The 22,563-nt window shown below is 38.0% G+C and overlaps 1 non-coding gene across 1 annotated transcript; it reads left to right on the forward strand.

Moving 5' to 3' along the window:
* The first annotated feature begins 6,376 nt into the window (after nt 1–6,376).
* TRNAG-UCC (transfer RNA glycine (anticodon UCC)) lies at nt 6,377–6,447 on the forward strand. Its single transcript has one exon. It is a non-coding gene; the product is annotated as a tRNA-Gly (tRNA).
* Nucleotides 6,448–22,563: the final 16,116 nt, after the last annotated feature.

Genomic DNA, 22,563 nt, shown 5'->3' on the forward strand with positions numbered 1-22,563 from the left:
GAGGAAAGTTCACCTCCAGAGTCAGAGGCCACACTGCAAGTTGGAGCACGATTGGTATTCTCTGTACTGCAACTTGACAAATGGAGCATGCCTTGATCAGTCAACTATTACAGGAAGAGGGATTCCACAGGCATGCCCTGGATGACCACAAATGGTGGCGAGCCCAGGCCAATACGGAATGCCCAAAGGTTGACATGGAATGATCATAAAGATCACCAATGCTGGAATGATCATAAAGATCACAGCGCTGCCAGCATTGCAGGAGTGCCTAACGTGGGCACAGTGCTGCTTCCTGACTGTCTGATCTGCGCCAGAGGGAAATGCCCACAGCAGTGGATACAGCTCTGTACCGGGGTCCAGAGAGCTGGCCATGATTCTGCAACGCACCTCTGTTTGGTCCTTCAGTTTTTATGAACCTCTGTTTCCTCTTCATATGTAACCATTACCATTTACTGAAAGCCTCTATGTCCCAGCTACTGTGCTAGATGAATTACCTGCCTTATTTCATTTAACTCTCCAAACGTTCTGCAAGTAAACTTTATCCCCTCATTTTACCTATGGGAAACTATAGTCAGAAAAGTTAAATAACTCCATTAGAATCATGGAGCTAAAAAGTGGTGAAGGCGGCATCAAAACTGTAGTCTCTCTAACTCCAAAGCCCATAGCCATTTCAGTTCATTCCATTCTCTCCAGTTTGATAATTCAACTGTGTTTTGAACGTCACCACCTGAAGGCTACTGACTTATCAGTGAAACAACAGCTGCACGTGTATTTGACCTTTAGTTCTGCAGAGCAGGAGTGAGGCATTAGGCATATGTTGCTTATCTGGGAAGTTACAAGGTTGAGGTTTTTTGCAAGTGTGCCAAGTTTTGCTGGTAATAATGGAGTTTGATGTGAAACTTACAGGATGTATTTGGGGCTAAGATTAAACTGTCTCCTCTTTGATCTGAATCTCATCACTGAGATATGATTACAACTTTGAAGGAAAGAGTTTTAAATGAGTTGCAAAATGTCTTCTTAAATGATTCAAATTGCAAAGACAAGTCTTCATTTTAATTTGAGAATCACTGCTGTATCAGGATCTACCTATAAAATGTATCATTTCACTATAATACAATAAATTATAAGCCAGAGCTTTTTCTTTTCTTTAGGAGAAGGAGGTTGATCGACCCGATTGGTAAATATTGCCTGGTTCTGTGATAGGTCAAATAGAATAAAAACAAGCACATTTTTGCCATAAATTAAAATGACAACTTTGCATTTGTAAAAAGGACTTAACCTCCAATACTAGCCTTCTTTCATCTTTTCTCGTGATTTTTAAAACTTACCAAGAATATTGTTGGATGCGGTACTTAATATTTTTTCCATATTTTAAAGCAGCTTCTTTTCCTTGCAACAAGTGTCATAATCTGAGAAATGAGCAGCCAGGGAATGCAATCCTTTGGTAATATTTTTGACAACACAAGTTATTTCAAATGAAAAACTTCAATACAAGTAACCCACCAAAAGTATTTAAATAAAGTAATAGTGACAATTTCACAAACACAAAAGAAATTCTGCACTTGGATTTTTTTCAATAGTAAGAAAAAGAAAAGAATATAGCTATATTAAAAGAGACCTCTACCTGCTATATTTTCTAACCTGTATACTTCAAAGTTAAGGAGCCCTGGTGGCACAGTGGTTAAGTTCTTGGCTGGTAACCGAAAGGTCAGCAATTGAAACCCATCAACCGCTCAGTGGGAGAAAGAGGTGGCAATCTGCTTCCGTAAAGATTATGTCCTTGGAAACCGTATGGTAAGGTTCTACTCTGTCCTTCAGGGTTGCTGTGAGTCCGAATCGAGTCCACAGCAACAGGTTCGGTTTGATTTTGGATCCTTAATGCTCAACAGTTTCTTTACCCTTCACAGCATGCTACAGGAATATCCTTCTAACAAGAATACTGGTTACAGAATCCAGTTATGATTTTTGGCTGTTGTGATGTGGTATCAATGAATTGATTTGTTGTAGTGCAAGATTAACTGTCATTCCGTTAACTTTACAATGGCAGACTCCAAAAGCTCTGGATAGTATGTTCAAGCAGTATGCTTTCTTAAGAGAAGGCAGTTGGCGAATTGTTTTCCTTTCTTGAGATTTGCAGGTCTATCTAGGTGCATATGCCTCTGCTATCCCAACCATTTCTTTTTGTTGAAACGTGAAAACCGGTCAGTTACTTCGTGGAAGAGCCTGATGCTTGGCATTCTGTACTCAAGTTATCTAAACGCTTGATTTAAATATTCAGTTTAAATCAAAAAAGCTGTGCCACAAATTGCCCAGGGAGCCAACTCTGAGGTTGAGTTTGATGTGAAGGAGATTTATTAGTGAGCTGGTGAGAATAACCCCTGTGAAAGGGGAAGAAAGGAAGCAGGCTGGACAGAGGGGAAAAGGGAGCTGGCATGTGTTGCTATGGAATGTCCTTGCCTACCATTCAAGCAGTTAGAAGTGAATGACCCATTAGAGCTGGCCTGAGTTGGGGCAGAAGGGCTACTGTACCATCCCCATTGCCATCGAGTCAATTCCAACTCATAGCAACCCTAAAGGACAGAGTAGAACTAACTGCCCCATAGAGTTTCCAAGGAGCGCCTGGTGGATTTGAAGTGCCGAGCTCTTGGTTAGCAGCCGTAGCACTTAACCACTACGCCACCAGGGTTTCTGCAGAATGGCTAGGGTGTTAAATTTCTGAGTGTAGACCACCTGGGGAAGGAGTCTTGTCCTTGGGCCTGGTGGCTCTCTTCAGTGAAGACAATCCCTGAAGTGGCTCATAGGTGAGGTTGTCCATCAACGGCACTCCCAGTCACTAGGCGGACCATGTTGTTGTGCAGTTCTGAAGGGGGGTTCTGGGTAGCATCATAGTGTCCACCATGTATAGATATTCAGAGATATATAGTTATTTAATGTTTCTTATGTGACAGTTTCCAAATATTTATATGTTTCTCTTTCAGATATTCATAACAACTTAGTTCTCTTGTAAAAAAAAAAAAGTTCTCTTGTAATTCTTTAAAAATACTGACAAACAGTGATGCATCCATTAGGACACCAGCACCAAATCATGACAATGGATTTGTAAAATGTAATCCATAAATTCTTTGTACTGTGTGAAAAAAAGAATTTACATTTTATTATTTTGGAATGTTATGTTTTCAATGTGTGATTCTTGTGAACTTGTTAATGTAGAAACAGTTAGGACTTACAAGGTGAACACCCTTCCTTCCCTCCTCCCTTGTCCTTTCATCTTCTATTCTAATATAGTATGATATCACAAACTGAGTATTTTTCTTGCTGTTTTTCTCTGTTTAGAATATTGGCCTTCTAATCCTTTGTGTCTACTTCACCTATACCAAGTGATTAGAGGTTACTGGAATAAATGTACTACATTAAGTAAAAATAGTATTATAGCTATCATCTACCACCAACTTCCACTAGGTGCTTTGGACGGTGACTGTTATTAAAACCTGTCTTAGAGAAGTTGAGATGGAGGCCATGAGAGGTGAAGTAACTCACTCCAAAGAGATGGGATTGAATTCCGGAACCCAAACTTCCTTATCCACTGTACGTTACTCATCAAGCACAGGTAGATAAGGATACGTCATTTCAATTACGCCACTGAGATATCCCAATGCTTTTTGTATTGTTAGATGGTGCTGAAGAATTTTAGGGGAGGAGAAAGGAAGTTACATGATTTAAAACCCTTTTCATGTTAATGAAGATGTATCTTATTTCTGCATAAGGACTGTGTTTTTCTGTTCTCAGACCCTTGAATTTATTCACTCACTCATTCATTCATTCATTAACTATTTACTGAGTGTTTTCCATGTGCCAGGCATTATTGCAGGCACTTATGTTCACCAGTGAGCTAAGGAGACCTAAAGCCCTGCTCTGATGGAGTTGTATCCTAATGGAAGGAGAGAGACAATAGACAATAAATGTAATAAGTGAGAAAATGGTAAGTGCTACGGAGAAAGAAATAGGTGAATTTAGGGGATCAGGAGAGGGGTTAGTTGCAATTTTAAATAAGAAGGTCGGGGTAGGCCTCTTTGGGAAGCTGACCTTTGAGCAGAGACTGGAAGAAAGTGAGGGAGTTAGGCATGCAGACACTTATAGCAAGGACCTTCTAGGCAGCAGGAACACCCAGTGCACGGCCCAGAGATAGGAGCATGTTCCATGTGTTTGAAGGTGGCCAATGTCACTATAGTAGAGTAAGCCAGGGAGAATTTCAGGTTTTCCTTTAAAAAAAAAAGAAAAGAAATCAATCAAGACATCTGCTCCTCACCTCTTCAGCCCTAGTCTTAGGCAAAAGCCTGGGTAGATAAAAGACCCTATATCATGTTCAAAACAGAAGGCAGGATGAACTTGAGCGATAGCTCCTAAGAATAGAATAATTGATGCAGCATAGTTTACGTTTGACTTTTTGTTTTTCTCTTTAAAGTGTAGGTTGTCCCATCCTTCAGTGCAGTGTGCAGGCATCACTGCAAACGAGGTCCAAATACTGACCAGTGGAGTGACGTCTTGGAAGTTTTACTGACTCAACAGGGTATAGAAAGTATGTTCAGGGAGTTGTTACTCTGTCATGATCTGGGGATTAAACCTTCCCTAGTTTTTTTAGGTATGCAGAGACAAAGCAATTAAGAAGAATTAAACCACACCTTTGAGGAAGCATTTGGGTTGCTGGAAACATTCTCAAGGCTTTAGCCAGTTGTACTCTCTTCTCTGTAATCAGAGCAACAAGAGGTCCATTTGAAAACATTCTTAACCTTGACGCTTCCTTCTCCTCAGCAGACGTATCAGCAACATTGGGTGAAATTAGGGAAGAAAGAAGGGGACTTGGTTAAAATCAGTGAGGAACAAATTTTGTTTATTAACATGATATCAAATATTGAGTTCTTTTTAATAAGATAGAGTCAAGTTTATTTAAATATGCGTGTAGTTATTTACTTTTAAGAAAATAATTGTAAAGATATCAAACCTATTACATCATAAAACCAAATAATGTCTCTTAATACTTATTTATTATATAACCAGTGGAAAAATTCTCTCTGGTGTCCTTGAATTTGTACTATGCCCACCTTTGAAGCTATAATGAAATCTGGTGTCTAGCTGTCTAGCTGTTTTGATGCAGAATGAATTTGCATGGGATTTAAGGTCTAAGAACCAAGTGTACATGGAATACTTAAAATAGAATTAAAAACCTGGGCATTTCCAAACAACTTTCAACTATACGAGGATAATAAGAAGGAGATGGTTTGAACCCATCTTTTATTTCACAGAACATTCTGTCTTTGGTCTAGAATCAAAATATTCTCTTTCTTGCTATGCTTTCAAAGTAAGTTCAAAGATGGAATAAGTTTTAATGATCAATGAAAAAATTTTAAAATAGTTACTAATTAGAATAAATGACAATGAACTTTCTAACTTAAAAAACTAACTTCTGATTGTGATAATAATGAGCTCCACTTTTAAAAAGACTGAAAAATACAGTTAATTTACATGTTGGTTGCTGTCAAGTGAGTTCCAACTTGTATACCATTGACATATTATTCATTAACATAGCATACTAATAATTCTTAGAAAGCATTTTGATATATTGTCTCTACCCCTTTAATATGCATATGAATATTCATATATTTTGGGGAGATTTGTATTATTGCATATTGCATCAGACCTGAAATCATATGGGATGCATAATTTGTATTTTTAGTTCAAAATAGTTTTTAATAAAATTATACTTAAAATGTAGAAATTCTACCCAAAGATAAAAAGTCAAACTTTCTTTCTTACCCCAACTTCAATCTCTACTGTCCCAAGGTAATCACTATTGACTGTTTGTTGTATATTTTGTTACAAATTTTCAAAGAGATATTACAATTGTATCATGCCGCAGAAAACATTTTTACTGTAGATTTACAGTCGTGACATCTCATAGAGAATCTTAGGAACACAAGTGGTAAGTAGGGCTTATGCACATAATCAAGTGCAATGTAGACCCCCCTCCTTTTGTTCCTGACTTTCCTAGTATGTAATTTTTACTTTAAGATATTAAATCAATGATATCAGTCTAACACCCTTCCATGTCTACATGCCATGACTTTGTGTAGGCCTATTTCTATGCCCCTAACACTTTCCAGAAGGAGCCCTGGTGGCACAGTAGTTAAATCCTAGGTTGCTAACCGAAAGGCTGGCTGTTTGAACCCACCAGCCTCTCTGCAGGAGAAAGACATGGGAGTCTGCTTCCATGAAGATTTATAGCCTTGGAAACCCTATGGGACAGTTCTATTCTGTCTTATAGTGTCTCTATACTCGATGCCAATGGGTTGATTTGGTTTCGGTAACACTCTTCAGAGGGGCATTGGTGGTTCAGTGGTAGAATTTTTGCCTTCCATGCAGGAGGCTTGAGTTCAATTCCCAGCCAATGCACCTCATTGCGTGCAGCTACTATCCATCAGCCGGTGGAGCTTGCATGCTGCTATGATGCTGAACAGATTTTGTGTAGCTTCCAGACTAAAACAGACAAGGATGAAAACCCTAATGATCTACTTCCAAAAATCAGCCAATGAAAACCCTATGAATCACAATGGTTTGGTCCCCAACCAATCACAAGGTTGGCTCAGAACCAGGCAACATTTTATTCTATTGAGCATGAGATCTCTGTGAGTCTGGGGCTGACTCCATTGCACCTAAAAACACCACCCTCAACCTGCTAAGTTGAATCTGTCACTATAAAAGTCAACCTCTTCTACAACCTCTTCCACATAAGATAGTGTTGCTCTACCATAATCCTTACCTCTCCTATCACTCCCACCACTGAAGATCTGATGTACCTTCACATGGAGGCCACAACCACATTTGCCTAGGCCTTCACAGGTTTTAGCCTCTTCTATTTGTGCAAAAATATTCAACACCTCCCTCTGCTCATCTTGTCAGGCTTAAGAGTTCTTTCTATGCATAGTTTAATCATCACTAACTGAAGTTCTTGACCTTTCAAGTGTTCCAAGTAATAGAAACTTTTTTTTTTCCTTTTCAGATTCCTACTTTCAATCCCATACAATAGTCTTAAATACTTAGTTTCAGAAGTGAGATAATTGCTCATTCTATCCTAATATCTTCACTTTGTTGAAATAAACTGTTGGACACTTCCAAAGAACAGCATTCCTTGTATGTGCTTTAATTTGAATGAACTTATACCAAGATTTAATGGTAACCTGCTGATTCTTCATCAGGACGGTTAGATCTCTCTTACCATTAAATCTTGGTATGAGTTCATTCAAACAAAGTTTTACCTAATTAAAAAATTATGTCCTTTAATTAACTCCCACTACCTACCTTCTGTGATGCACTTGATTGTGAACATTTTTCCATTAGTATATATTTTCAATCAGTAACATGCCTATTTGGAGGAGCTACGTTCCTGTCTCTTGAAGTGCCCTGGATTGTTCCATAAGGATTCTTATTAGATGTTTGTAACAATATACTGAACTCTCAAGCTAATACGTTTAGGGACTGCTATATTATTGACTTTTTTTTTTTTTTTTTATATTATTGACTTTCTTTGGTGGATGGGAATTGCCTTTCATATCATCTGTCCACTATCATGTATAATTATTCTGGAAACCCCTAAAATGCCTGAAATTTATTTCATCTTCTACATTATCTCTATCTACCTCTTACCTCTTCTTGTAATATCCATTATATGTGTTAGCTTTTTCCATCTACCTATTCCAGTAAAACCTCCCAACTGAAAGAAAGGGAAGTAGGGGATCTGTACACAAGAACCTAGGTCTGTAGCTTACATTACCCCAAATAAAAAGAAAATAAGGAAGAACTTCTTAGGCAGTGAGATTTGCACGACTTTCGTCATGACCAAGAATGACTTCAGTAATTGTGTCCCAGATTACAGAAGCCTTCCACTCATTACTAATTCAATGAGTATATTTAATAATAATAATAAACTCAATGAAAATATTTAAAAATAATAATTAAAAAATAAGCAAATGACTCAAAGTCGACCCAGGTCTTATTAGCTTAATATGGTTTGTAATTGGAGCAAGATCAATCATGTTTTTCTGGTTCTCGGGGAAGATAGCATCATAAAAACTCACTCTGGACCTGACATTATTTTTTAGGATTTCCAAAGGATAGACACAAAACTAGGCCTGGTCTAAGTTCATGGTAAGTAGGAATGGAAACAACCCAAGAATGCCATCTGCTGTACTCAGTGCTGATTTAAAAAGATGAGAGTTCATACATTTTAAAAACTTTACTCAAATGGCAGACCACTTCCAAATCTGGTAGTATCTTAACCATTCCCTTATCGCAACCAAAGCTAATTTTTTCTACCCTTTTTTTTCTCTACCTATCACAAGAATCCATCACCAGAGTAAAATGTTCCAAATCTAATCCTCCCTACTGAGACCCTGCCTTCATATAGCCACATGGGATTGCCATGAGTTGGAATTGACTCCACAGCAACAGGTAAATGAAATTATCCACATTTACTAACTTGTTTCCTTCAGGTTTGCAACTGAGACCAAAGCTCCCATCGTTGCTAGTTGCCAGTCAGGTAACCCCTGGTTTATGGCTACCCCATGCACAATGGAGTGAAATGTTACCCAGTCCTCCATCATCCCATGATCGGTTGTAGATTGAATGCTTCTGATCCATAGGGTTTTCATTGGCTGATTTTTGAAAGTAGATGGCCAGGCCTTTCTAGTTCATCTTAGTCTGGAGGCTTCACTTAAACCTGTTCACTATCATAATAGCAACAAGTAAGTCTCCACTGACAGAAGGGTAATGGCTATACATGAGGTGCATTGTTGGGGAATCAAACCTTGGTCTCCCTTATGGAAAGGGAAAATTCTACCACTGAACCACTGATGCACCTACAAGGAATACTTTACCAGCACACAACTACAAACTAGTGAAATTTGTTTTCAGGATGGGGCCCTTCGTGGTGTTTCCCTCTTGTTCATACCCTCCTTAACTCTTGTTGCTTTGTCCTCAAACTGCCAAGCACAGTTAAAACCTGCTCTGATGGAAGGACCTGCATTTGTCTTACCTCTGTGTAAGTGAATGGAAACAGTATTAAAGTATCACCTATTTCAGGGCCACTTGCTCTTAATAGGAGCTCTGGCAGCACAGTGGTTAAGTGCTAGGCTACTAACTGAAAGGTTGGCAGTTAGAACCCACCAGCTGCTCCTCGGCAGAAAGTCTGCTTCCATAGATTGATAGCCTTGAAAATCTAATGCAGCAGTCTGCTTCCATATAGCAGTCTGCTTCCATAGATTTATGGCCTTGGAAACCCTATGGGGCAGTTCTTCTCTGTCCTATAGCATCGCTATGGGTTGGAATCGACTCCTTGGCAATGGGTTTGGAACTTTACAGTTTACAAACTGTTTCATGTTCATTGATTATTAGAAATTTTCACAGTTCCTCAAGGTAGGTATTGCCTGTCGCTGTCGAGTCAATTCCTACTCATAGTAACCCTATAGGACAGAACAGAACTGCCCCAAAGGATTTCCAAGGCTTTAATCTTTACAGAAGCAGACTGCCAAATTTTTCTCCAGCAGAGCAGCTGGTGGGCTTAAACTACGGATCTTTTAGTTAGTAGCCAAACGCTTAACTACTGCACAACCAGAGATCCTTACGGTAAGCATTAGTAACTTCATTATACATAAACGCTTCAATGCATTGGCCCCGGTGACAGGGATAATAAGTGCCCAGAGCCTGGATCTGAGTTCATATATGTTTGATTAAAATTATTTCTGATAGAGTACACATGCCTTAAAAGGGCTTAAAGCCTTAGTCTAGTTGGAAAAATCCTGATGCAAATTTCAGGCAGGGAAAATTTGGTGAGTCTCTGGGCGGTACAAATGGTTAATGTGCTCAGCTGCTAACAAAAAGGTTGGAGGTTTGGGTCTACCCAGAGGCACCTTGAAAGAAAGTCCTGCTGATCAACTTCTAAGAAATCAGCCTCTGAAAACCCTACAGAGCACAGTTCTACTCTGACACATGTGGGGTTGCCACGAGTTAGAGTTGGCTCTGTGACAACTGTTTTTTTGCTTTGTTTTTTGGGGGGTTTAAGATTTGATAAATAGGGAAATGTGGACATTCTGGAATCTATCAGACTTGGATGAATTTTATTTAATTTGATTGCCTGGTATGTCTTTAAAAATATCCCAATATAATTACCTGATACTAAGGTAATGAACAAAGGATTCAGATACTCTATTTGATGGATAAGAGAAACTCCACTGGGTATTTTCTGGATAAAGCTCTTCAAGTCTGTCTTTTAGCTTGCAAGCCAAATTGAAGCCTAGTGTACTTCTTAAGGAAACCCTGGTGGCATAGTAGTTAAGTGCTACGGCTGCTAACCAAGAGGTCGGCAGTTCAAATCCACCAGGCACTCCTTGGAAGCTCCATAGGGCAGTTCTACTTTGTCCTATAGGGTTGCTATGAGTCGGAAACGACTCGACGGCAGTGGGTTTGGTTTTTTGGGTTTTGGGTACTTCTTAATGGGCAAAAATATCTCTGTCCCAACTTTGTTTTCAAGTGCTGATGGTACAGTGGTTAAGAGCTAAAACCGTTAACCAAAAGGTTGGTAGTTCGAATCTACCAGTTGCTCCTTAGAAACCCTATGATGCCGTTCTACTCTGTCCTGTAGGGTTGCTATGAGTCAGAATCAACTTGAAGGCAATGGCTATTTTTAATTTTTAACTTTATTTTCCTTCCTTCTCCCTTTCTTAGTATTGCTTTTTGTCTCCCTATGTACCCTGGTTTTATTTGCATAAACCCCTCATGCTAAGCCCTAAGGTTAAGCCTTAAATCTTAACCTGTCATGAATAGCCTCCTCTAGCTTGCCCTTTTCACCCTTCTGCTGTCCAATACCTGCTAGAGAAAAAAATAAGGCAAATTAACCTTTCAGCATGTGGCTCGTGGTTTGGTCTGTGTGATTATAACTCCTCCTTAGTGTCTTTCAGAAATTATTAAGTGACACTTTCTATCTATATTGCCTTAGTGTTCAACTCACCCTGGATAAGTTTGGAACGGCACTTTGAACATTATAGTAAATATTTCATGTAGTAACTGCTTAGTAGATTGTTGTTCTAATATTAATTAAACTTTATTAAGTAATTCCTATGCCTCATGATGCATAATAAATATACCAAATAGTCAACATAATGCCTTTGTAATCCTAGGAGGTCAGTGCTATTAACATCTTGTTTAGTAGGTGGTGAAACAGACTTGGAAAGGTAAGTTGGTTACCTAGAATTTCATGTGTAATATGTGGTAGACCCAGGATTTCAAACCCAACAATCTGACTCCACTCTCCAGTTTGTTATGGTTCATTTGAAGGCTGCCTAGTGGTGTGGAACACAGCAGCTCACATATAGGAAATGACTTAAAAATTAATTTATTACCTTAAAAGATCCTAGTGTTCAGCCTGAATTAAGCAATTTCTCTTGAAGTCTGTGTCATTTTAAAATGCTGCATTTGTACTGCATTTTAATTGTTTTCTGTCAATTTGTCACCAACATGGTATAGGCAGCTGAATATTTTATATTGAGCCCTGAAGCTGAGATGAGGTCTAGTGATACCCTTGGTGATAATCTTAGGAAAAGGGATGTTTGCAGTGGAAAATCCAGAACTTCCTGTGGGCCTTGAGTTGCACCCTGACCTGCTCGAGGGTAGTTCTCACACTAGAAAAGGAAGTCCTGCCTGCTCAGGCATTTGGCAGAAAGCCCAATGAAACTGGCTTTGTTTTGGTGAGAACGGCTGATCTGTGAAGAATGCTTGCATACAGGGGAGATAAATAGGACATTTTCCAAGGTTCAGGTAACTGTAGGAACCTGTAAAGACAGCATTTTTGGAATATGTTTGCAGGATATTGGGGAGGGCAGGAGATATACCATTGGATGCCTGGGTGGGAGTTGACTGAAGTTTAATTTGTAGGCACCTGCAGGTTCTACAAGGGATCATTAAGTTTTTGGTTTGCAAAACTGGGATAAAATAACTGATATTGCTTACCAATCTTCTATGTCTTTGTATTGCCTCTTATGCTGCAAGATTAAAGTAAAACAGTAAGGGAAATAATAATAGCTTCTATGTATTGAAAACCTACAATGACCTGAATTTTGAATGCCTGTAAAGGCACTGGTTTAACTGACATTTTAATAACTGTATTTTTATTCAAAGAACGTGCACTTTCTGCATTTGTTTCCCAACTGGACCCTCCTTCTGAAGGTATTTTTGTAAGCTTGGCTATGCCAATTTTTTTTTTTTTTTTTTTTTACATGTTGCCTTAAAAACAAATTAACATAGTGTGCTCAAGAAAATATTTTGCCAGGAGGGTGGAGGGAGAGGGGGAAGAGGGAAGGGGGAATGAAGGAAAGGGGAGGAGGGAGGGCCAGCTGGCAAACAAATGTAGAAGGCACATGTTCTTTGCATATTATGGCAATGTTCTCAAAGAAACCTGTAGATTTCTATGCCCATTTTATATATTGAAGAGGAAATGTAAGCTTAGAAAAAATAATTTCTGAAGATCACATAGCTGTATATTATAGAATTGAGATTCTATATGTGTTTGTTTACTCAAGCCCATTTCAAGAATGGAAACATTTGCCAGTAACTAATTGAAAACCCTGGTGGTGTTAGTGGTTAAGAGCTAGGGCTGCTAACCAAAAGGTTGGTAGTTTGAATCCACCAGGTGCTCCTCGGAAACTCTACGGAAGTTCTACTCTGTCCTATAGGGTTGCTATGAGTTGGAATCGACTCAACAGTAACAGGTTTGGTTTGGTTTAGCATATCATATTCCCTACTCCCACTTACAGTGTGGCCCCTGTAAGCATACTAAGTGTCAGTGAACTTCTCTTCATTAGGTAAACTGGAATGTTTTAGGTCCTGGGAGTAAACTACCTACTGTTTTTTATCATTTACCATAATCAAAGTATGCTGACTCACCATTTTCTCTGCCATGACCGTGGGAGATTGTACAACTCCCTATTCAAATTAGAACTGGCTGCACTAGTCTCATTTGCAAGGCAGAGTTTATGGTCATTATCAACCAAATGTCTGTTAGATTGCAGGTATGCAGACCAGCAATTTTACATGTTTATATTCCATAGGGTTACTCTTTTAGGCTGGGCTCCGTGTGTGGTGGTTGGAAGATAATTACAAATTTTTCAGGGTATCTCAAAGATCTAACTGAATGTCAAGTTTCTCTTTATTTCATTAACTCACTGAGCCAAATTTGCTGAAACCTTTTATATTTCAGGTTTTAATATCCACTTTCGTTTATACACGATTTGACACTACTTCAAACTCACATGAAGATATATAAATTCAGGTGAAACCACAGGTATTTATGGAAATTGCATTCCTGGATTAGCCTATTCGAAACCCTTTAGCCCTGAGAGATAGAATTTCATTCTAGATAGATTAGCTCCACTCAATCTATGAGTCCCAAATCCTGGTTTTTGGCAAAAGTCCCTTGAACAGAAACTCAATATCGAGCCTCGCCCTTAAGCCTGACAAATGAGTCTTCTGTTTGGACCATAACATATACCTAAAGCAACGCATCTCAAATATTTTCACCGTTTAGGATATAGCCCAGGTTTTGTGGCTGTTACCAAAAACACCATAATTAAACCTTTTTGAGCAGCAGACACATGATTGTGTCCTGCCATCTTTCCATGGACAAATGACAATTTCGCCTGGGATTTAAAGGTAGAGCTAATGTTACAATCAAATGAAGGGGAAGATAGAGTAACATCTACTACCTTAGTTGACAAGTCCTGGAATCAAAGCTTCTTAGTCTTATCATCATTCCTACGAAGTTAAAGAAATTGGAGGTGGTGCAAATTGCAGGATATTTGAGAAAAGACTGAAATGCCCTTCTTTACAATAAACTATTTTTATGGTATGGTCTCAATGGTTCATTCACATGTCTGATGACTGACAGGGCATCCAGATGGCTAAGACCTCCTTTCATGAGAAATAGTTTCTGAGGAAGAAGTCACAGCTTGCTGTGGGAGAGTCAAGTAAACATGAGTTCAAATCCCAACTCTATCACTTATTAGCTTTGTGATCTTGAGATGTGACTAAAACGTCTCTGAGCCTCAGTTTGCTCATGTATAAGGTCAGGAGAGCAGGAAAACTTCATGAGAGGAGAGGAGAAGCACTACCGCCTTCTTTTTTGTGACCCCATAGATCTCTGGAAAGAGCCAGGACAGATAGAAAAGTTTGTATGCAAAACCAGCTGGACAATATTCCAGGTAAGGTAGCAGTATCTCAGGGCATCCTCTTCTGTGGCTTGAGGACTCCTTAGACAACGTGATGTCACAGATATAACCAGACTGAAGAATGCAGGAATGCAGCTAGGGACCTAAGCAAAAATGCTTCTATTCCCACCTACTGAAATCAAGAGTAACACCAATTCTACTAAGTGGCGGCATCATTGATGAACTCTGTTCTCTTATAATCAATAAGTATTCTATGGTGAAATAATGCTTCTACCACAAGTACAATGAAGACATACTCATATAAATATTAGACATGTTTTTAGATTTAAGTCAAATTTTTTTTTTATTTTGACATGTATTTTTTTATCCTTTTCAAGTATGTGAATTAGTAAAAGGAGATGATCAGTTTAAAGTTTAACATAAATAGATATATGCAATATATTCTACAATGAACACATACTCAGATCTACATCAAGGAAACTAAACATAGAGATTTTATTTAGGTGCTCTTAAGGCTCGAACCAGAGAAAAGTGCAAGGCCCAGGTCTGCAAGAAAAAAAGGAAAAGTAGATTCCTGAATATGATCATAGACCAAGGTAAGTTCCTAGCCCAATTTCTTGGCACATGATTTTACTCAGGGTCACTCAAGAAGAAAATTGTATATATACATGGCACTTTTCCCCTCTAGTGATAATCTGAAAGCAACTCTCCTTTTATAGTAGGCAAATGCCATGGAGTATATTTTGGAAGAAAAGGTTATGCTGCTTCAGGGATAAAACATTATGCAACTCTTGAGACACAGCCAAAATATTGTTTCCAATTTATAGCTTTTTTGTGCTCTTTGGCAGTTCCATAGGTTAAAAGCCACCATTAGAACAGTTTTCTTATCAAAAATTTTAGCCTTAAATCTTTCTTTTGCTAACAAGATTAATGAAAGAAATGCTGATATAAGAAGAATATTAGTCAACAAACAAAAGGTGGTTAGTTAGGCATTGAAGTTCCTCAAGCTCCAAGGAAATATTAGACCTGTGGCTCTTTTTTGAGCCTTGTCATTTATGAGACTGAATCAATTCATTGATTATCATGATCTCAGCAGCATGTCCATGCAATGGAGGAGAGTATTATTGTTCAGAGATACTATTCATTTTACTACTTTAGTTGCCTTTTACTGAGTACAAAGCCATCCCAAAACACAGTGACTTAAAATAACAAGCACCGTGTCTTCATTATTATAATTTTTTGATGGTCTTGTCAGTCTCATGTAGCTACAGTAGGAGACTAGAATGCCTAATTGGCTCACTTACATGTCTGATGACTAGCAGTGGGCATCTGGATGGCTTGTTGTTGTCATTAGTTACCATCTAGTCAGCTCTGTCTCATAGGGACCCCATGTATAACAGAACAAAAAGTTGCCTGATCCCATGCCACCTTCACAATCGCTAGTATGCTTGAGTTCATTGTCGAGGCCACTGTGTATTTTAAGTGCCTTCCGACCTAGGAGACTCATCTTCCAGCACTATATCAGATAATATCCTGTTGTGATCCATCAAGGTTTCATTGGCTAATTTTCGGAAGTAGATCACCAGGCCTTTCTTCCTAGTCTGTTTTAGTCTGGAAGCTTCACTGAAACTTCCATGTTGTCCCTGCTGGTATTTAAAATATCAGTGGCATACCTTCCAGCATCATAACAATACTCAAGCCACAACAATATGACAAACTGACAGACATGTGGTGGTATGGATGACTAGAACCTCTCTTTTTCCACATAGTTTTTCACATGGCTACATCAGGCTTCTTTACTTGATGGTTGAATTTGTCACAGGACTAGCCTAGACTCAGTGAGAGGGGAAAAAAATCTCTCTCTCCATGGGAGAAGTGACAAAGAATTTGTGGCCGTCTTTAATCTACCACACCTACCCTTAAGTGCTGTTAGTCAAAAGGATATCTTTTCCTTCTTCTTATTGTGTTTTTTTATTTCTTCTTTATTTTCTTCAAATCTCACCATTTGCATTCTGTCTGCAAAGACTGCAGAGATTTCATAGACAGTTGTCTCTGTCCTTGCAGTACTGGTATTTCTAGAGGGCCTCTTGGAGTCCAGGAGCAGGACTTCTTCTGTGGGCTGAGTATTGGCAAATAGATTTAGCTCAGTGATGATGGCCTAGCCTGGGAGACCACTTGAAAGTAGTCTAGGCAAGCTAGCCCAGAGTATACCAATGTTTGGTCCAGATTCCCGCCTGAGTCCTGCGTTTGTGACTAGATGGCTGGACCCTGCCAAGTTCACAATGAAGATATCGAACAAACAGGCAGACACCTGCTGACTCTGCATGCCAGGGCAAGGCAGCTCTGCTCTTCTCTCCCCACACCCACAGCACATCTCATCCCTGGATAATGACAGGTCTCATCTTTATTAAGTAAATCACATCAGCACTGTAGCACTCCCATAAACTCCTTGACCTTGCCAAATTTGCAGAACCCAAAGCATTAGGAGCACTTGGCCACGGAGTTTAAAGCAGTTGCTTAGGGTTGACTTTTAAATGGATATCTGTAGATATACTCTGATCTAAATTCTTGGATAATAATGCGAATTTTTATCAAGGAACATTAATTTTTTTTTCTTTTAGATTGATATAAGGTAATGTTTTCTTCTTTAGTTATTAGAGGTCAGACGAACAAAGACTTCTAGGAATTATAGGTCCAATAGGTCTTCCTAGATATAAAGCCCAAATTTGTTTGTAAAATATTTGACCTCAATCATTACCAACAGAATTACAGGCTTCTAAACTCTTGGGTGGCCTTTGTCTGGTCTTTTGACTATAAAATGCATATGGAAGTTTCTAATAGTTGTTGTAATAGTTTTCAGCCCTTTCAGCTTGAATAAAACCAATTTCAGTAGAAAATTAGGTTGTAAAAAGTGGTGTAGGGGTTTTGAGGATCACTCCACGTTGTTATTTAAGTGAATGTTCATGGCTTAGGAACTGATTTTTTTACATGGCTCTATCAGGCTTCCGCTCTCTAAGGGAGAAGAGTGAAATAAAGCAGGAGGAATAAATGGATTCTATCCCTTGCAATGGAGGCAATAAAGTCTAACAGAAACAAGCTAAACAAGTCCATATCTAAGTTCAAATGGTTAAATTAAGGGCAAAGTTTTGATTATGTAATATTGACTATTCTATGATAGCAGAATTACTAAATGAACTAATAAAAAGAAATGCTAAGTATCAAAATGAGTACTAAGCTTTGATAGGAGCAATGAGCAAAAGATGAGAGTGAGGGGGGCAGATAGGTATATTGGCAAAAAGTGTTCATATTCTTTTCTTTCTTCACCTTTTCAGATAACTTTGTGCCTACATGATGGAAAGAGTTTACATTTAGGGATCTAAGAATAAGCACACAGCCTCATGTAGACATAGAGGTTTTGAAAGAATTAAAATGGGAGTCAATAAGAAAGAAAGAATATTTTAGTAGAGCCTTTATCAATTTTCTTTGATTTTAGTCCCATTGATGATTCTGGTACTTTCTTCTTTATTCTTCCTAGTGCTCTGATATTCTTCTCATCATATTTTCATTTTTTTCCACTTGTAATTATGTACATTCATTTAAGTTCATCCTTAGTCCCTTCCTCTAACTGCATCATGAGCACTTGAAGAGCAAAATCATGTCTTTTACTCCCATTGTAATTTTCTCCTGCCTAAAACAGTGCTCTGAGTTCTTTGGGACTTAGTATATGCTCTTGATTGATAAAGGGAAATTATCATATTTTACATTAACACCAGCACTGTGGGCCTTCTCATTGCTTCATGACGACCGCTAGTAGGTGGATAATTACCGCCATCTTTTGTGCCACAGTTTGCATGTGTGATGGTTAAGAAGGAAACTCAGATCTGCCTCTGAGCCCAGGCTTCTGTGAAAACCAACTTTATAACTATGAGCAAGCTGCGTAGTATCTTTAGACCTAGGTATCTTCACCAATAACGCAGGGATAATAATAGTATATATCTCATTATATTGTTATAAAAATTGATTGAGATAATATATGTAAGACCCTTAAAGTATCTGGCATATAGTTAGACTCAATAAATGTTAGCTGCTACCATTATTATCATCTTCATTGTACTGGACCATCCTTTTTATGTGCTCTAATACATGAAGTTTACGACACTCATTGATGTTAGTTCTAAATTATTTGTTAGTTCATTCATTCATTCATACCTTTGCTAGCATGACCTCAAGCCAGATAAATATCTATTCAAAAGTATCTCCTTATTTTAAAGAATTCGTATTTTTTTTTTTTTAGAGTTACTGCTATGAAGATTTTTTTAGGAAATTTAAACTGTTTTCTCAGTCTCTCACATTGAACATATCACCATTTGTAGACACCAACTTTTACAAATTTCATTTTATAAATAACTGTCTTAATCTTGCCATTGTACTTTCTTCACAGTATCTGCCTGAAACTTTATTTTACTGGCTGAGATTTCTATCGTCCATTGTCTTTTTAACATTGTTCTTAACCATGCCCAAGTCCAAAGGCCATTTGGTGATGACACATTATAAATAACATTATTACTATAATTAAAAGGTTGGATCAAAGTGGCTCAGCAGGAAAATGTACTCACCTTTGCCTTGCAGTCAGGCTTGGGTCACTGGGGTCATTAACCCTACTTGTCCTAGTTGATAAAATGTTCTTCTGTGGGCAAGGTGATGATTTGCACAGTGGACATGCCTGACACTTGACTAGTGTGATTTGACTTTATTCCAAGTAAGTTTTAAATCCATAATATTCATTGACTGCTTACTCTACACTTTTATTGTGCTTTTATGCAGATTATTCAATTTTTATAAAAATCTATTCAACTGTATAGTTCTCTAGCTCAAATCTAATCTTGTCAATATATAAAATAAACTGTCTACTTATTAGAGAAAAAACAAAATATAGTCATAATGCAATATATTATTTTGTAACTAGTGGGTAATATAATGACCTTTAATCTGGATTCCCTTCCATTATCTCTTCCTTCTATCTCCGTGGTAGCTAAGTTGCCATTGCTTTGGGTAGAAGAGTCAGCGCCAGAATGTTCTGGAAGGTGCGTGTGTGAGATGACGTCTACAGTTTTGCAAAGCTCTCTGGGGAAACCTGGTGTTACACCACCTTTCTTTCCTGCTTACTCTGGGAACCCTAGAGGTTCTGTTTCCTCTCCCCAAGTGAATAGAGACCAACACATGAAAGAAAAAAAAGAGAGTATTAAAAAAAGTATCCTTGTGCTCTTTTAAAACCTAATTTCTTAATTTTACTCATTTTTTCTTTCTTTTTTTTTTTTTTTTTTTACTGATTCAAAGTTAAAAAGAGAATAGAATACTATAATGAGCGGTAGTTTGCTATACAGCATGAGTAAAAAATTGCTTTTTGCGTCCTTCAAGGAAAATGTTTAAAATAACCAAGATAAAATAAAATTTGCCAGGGTGTGGAAGAGTCTCTATTGAACAGGTAGTAGCACAATAAATGTTCACAATAGCAACATAAACAAAGGACTGTCGGAGGTCTCCTAGGAAATTATCATTTTTATATCTGTTTTTTGGCAAACTGATTTCATTGTCTGGTTTAACCATCTTTAATTTAGGGCATTTGAAATTTAATTTGTTCATGCTGAGAATCAGCAAAACCAAAAAAGAAAGGAAAAAAAAAAAAAAAAACCTGTTGCCGTGGAGTCAATTCCAACTCATAGCGACCCTATAGGACAGAGCAGAACTGCCCCATAGAGTTTCCAAGGAATGCCTGGTAGACTCAAACTGCCAACCATTTTGATTAGTAGCCATAGCACTTAACCATTATGCCACCAGGGTTTCTAAGAATTAGCCAAACTATATATTTATATAAATATGATAAATACATATATAATAAAAGAATGTTTTATATATATATACATATATATATGTATATATACACACATATATTTGTTGTTGCTAGGTACCATCCAGTCGATACCGACTCATAGCACCTTATGTACAACAGAAGGAACCACAGCCCAGTCCTGCACCATCCTCACAACCATTGCTGTGTCTGAGCGCATTATTGCAATCTGTGTCAATCCATCTTGTTGAGGGTTTTCCTATTTTTCTCTGACCTTCTACTTTACCAAACATGATGTCCTTTTCTAGGGATTGATCTCTCATGATAACCTGTCCAAAGTACATGAGATGAAGTCTCACCATCCTTCCTTCTAAGGAGCATTCTGGCTTTACTTCTTCCAAGGCATATTTGTTCTTCTGGTAGTCCATGGTATATTCAATATTCTTCACCAACATCATAATTCAAATGCATCAGTATTTCTTCAGTCTTTTTTACTCATTGTCCAGTTTTCACATGCATATGAGGGAATTGAAAATACCATGGCTTGAGCCAGGCGCACCTTAGTCCTCAAGGTGACATCTTTGCTTTGTAACACTTAAAAGAGGTCTTTTTGCAGAAAATTTGCCCAGTGCAATATATCCATTGATTTCTTGACTGCTGCTTCCATGGGCGTTGATTGTGAATCAGAGTAAAATGAAATCCTTGACAGCTTCAATCTTCTCTCCGTTTATCATGATGTTGCTTATTGGTTCTTATTGACCCAGTTGTGAGGATTTTTCTTTCTGTTAAGATATAATCCATACTAAAGTCTGTAGTCTTTGATCTTCATCAGAAAGTGCTTCAAGTCCTCTTCACTTTCAGCAAGCAAAGTTGTGTCATCTGCATATCACAGATTGTTAATGAGTCTTCCCCCAATCCTGATGCCACATTCTTCTTTATATAGTCCAGTTTATCAGATTATTTTCTCAGCATACAGATTGAATACGTATGGTGAAATTATACGACCCTTAGCACACCTCTCCTGATTTTAAACTACAAAGTAACCACTTGTTCTGTTCAAACAACTGCTTGTTGATATGTGTACAGCTTCTGCATGAGCACAATTAAATGTTCTGGAATTTCTATTCTTCTTAATGCTATCCATAATTTGTCTTAATCCACATAGTTGAATGCCTTTGCATAATCAATAAAACACAGGTAAACATCTTTCTGAAGTTCTTTGCTTTCACCCAGGATACATCTGACATCAGGAATGATACCCCTTGTTCCTCTTCTGAATCCTGCTTGAATTTCTGGTATTTCCTAGATGTACCACTGCAACTGTTTTAGAGTTATCTGCACTGTAATTTTACTTGCATGCAATATGAATTATATTGTACAATTTCCTCAATTAGTTGGATAACCTTTCTTTGGAATAGACACGTATTTGGATCTTTCTAGTCAGTTGGCCAGGCACTTATCTTCCAAATTTCTGGGCAGAGCCAAGTGAGCACTTCCAGTGTTGCATCCACTTGTTGAAATACCTGAACTGGTATTCAGTCAATTTATGGAGTCTTGTTTATTGCCAATGCCTTCAGTGAAGCTTGAACTTCTTCTTTCAGCACCAGCCCTTCTTATTCATGTGCTACCTCCTGAAATAGTTGAATGTTGACAAGTTATTTTTGGTACAGTGACTCTGTGTATTCCTTCCATCTTCTTTTGATGCCTCCTGTGTCATTCAATCTTTTGCCCATAGAACCCTTCTATCATATATATATATATATATACATGATATGGCATGTATTTAGCTAATTTTAAGTAATACCATTAATATCACATGCAAGTAAAATTATGCTGAAGATAATTAAAAAATGATTCAACCAGCACATCAACAGACAACTGCCAAGAATTCGAACCAGATTCAGAAAAGAATGTGCAATATCATTGCTCATGTAAGACAGATCTTGGATGAAAGCAGAGAATACCAGAAAGATGTTTACCTGTGCTTTATTGCCTATGCAAAGGCATTCAACTAAGTGGATCGTAATAAATTATGGATAAGATTGCAAAGAATGGAAATTCCAGAATACTTAATTGTGCTCATGCGGAACCAGTACGTAGACCAAGAAGCAGTTGTTTGAAGAGAACAAGGGAATGCTGCATGGTTTAAAGTCAGGAAAGGTATGCGTCAGGGTTGTATCCTTTTATTATGCATATCAATCTGTATGCTGAGCAAATAATTGGAGAGGTTGCACTATATGAAGAAAAATGCAGCATCAGGTTTGGAGAAAGACTCATGAACAACCTGCAATATGCAGATAATGAAACATGACCTTGCACGCTGAAAGCGAAGAAGACTTGAAGCACCTATTGATGAAGATCAAAGACTACAGACTTTAGTATGGATTATATCTCAACAGAAAGAAAACAAATCCTCACAACTGGGCCAATAATCAACATCATGATAAA

Source organism: Loxodonta africana, chromosome 2, assembly GCF_030014295.1.
Source record: "Loxodonta africana isolate mLoxAfr1 chromosome 2, mLoxAfr1.hap2, whole genome shotgun sequence".
Lineage (NCBI taxonomy): Eukaryota > Metazoa > Chordata > Mammalia > Proboscidea > Elephantidae > Loxodonta > Loxodonta africana.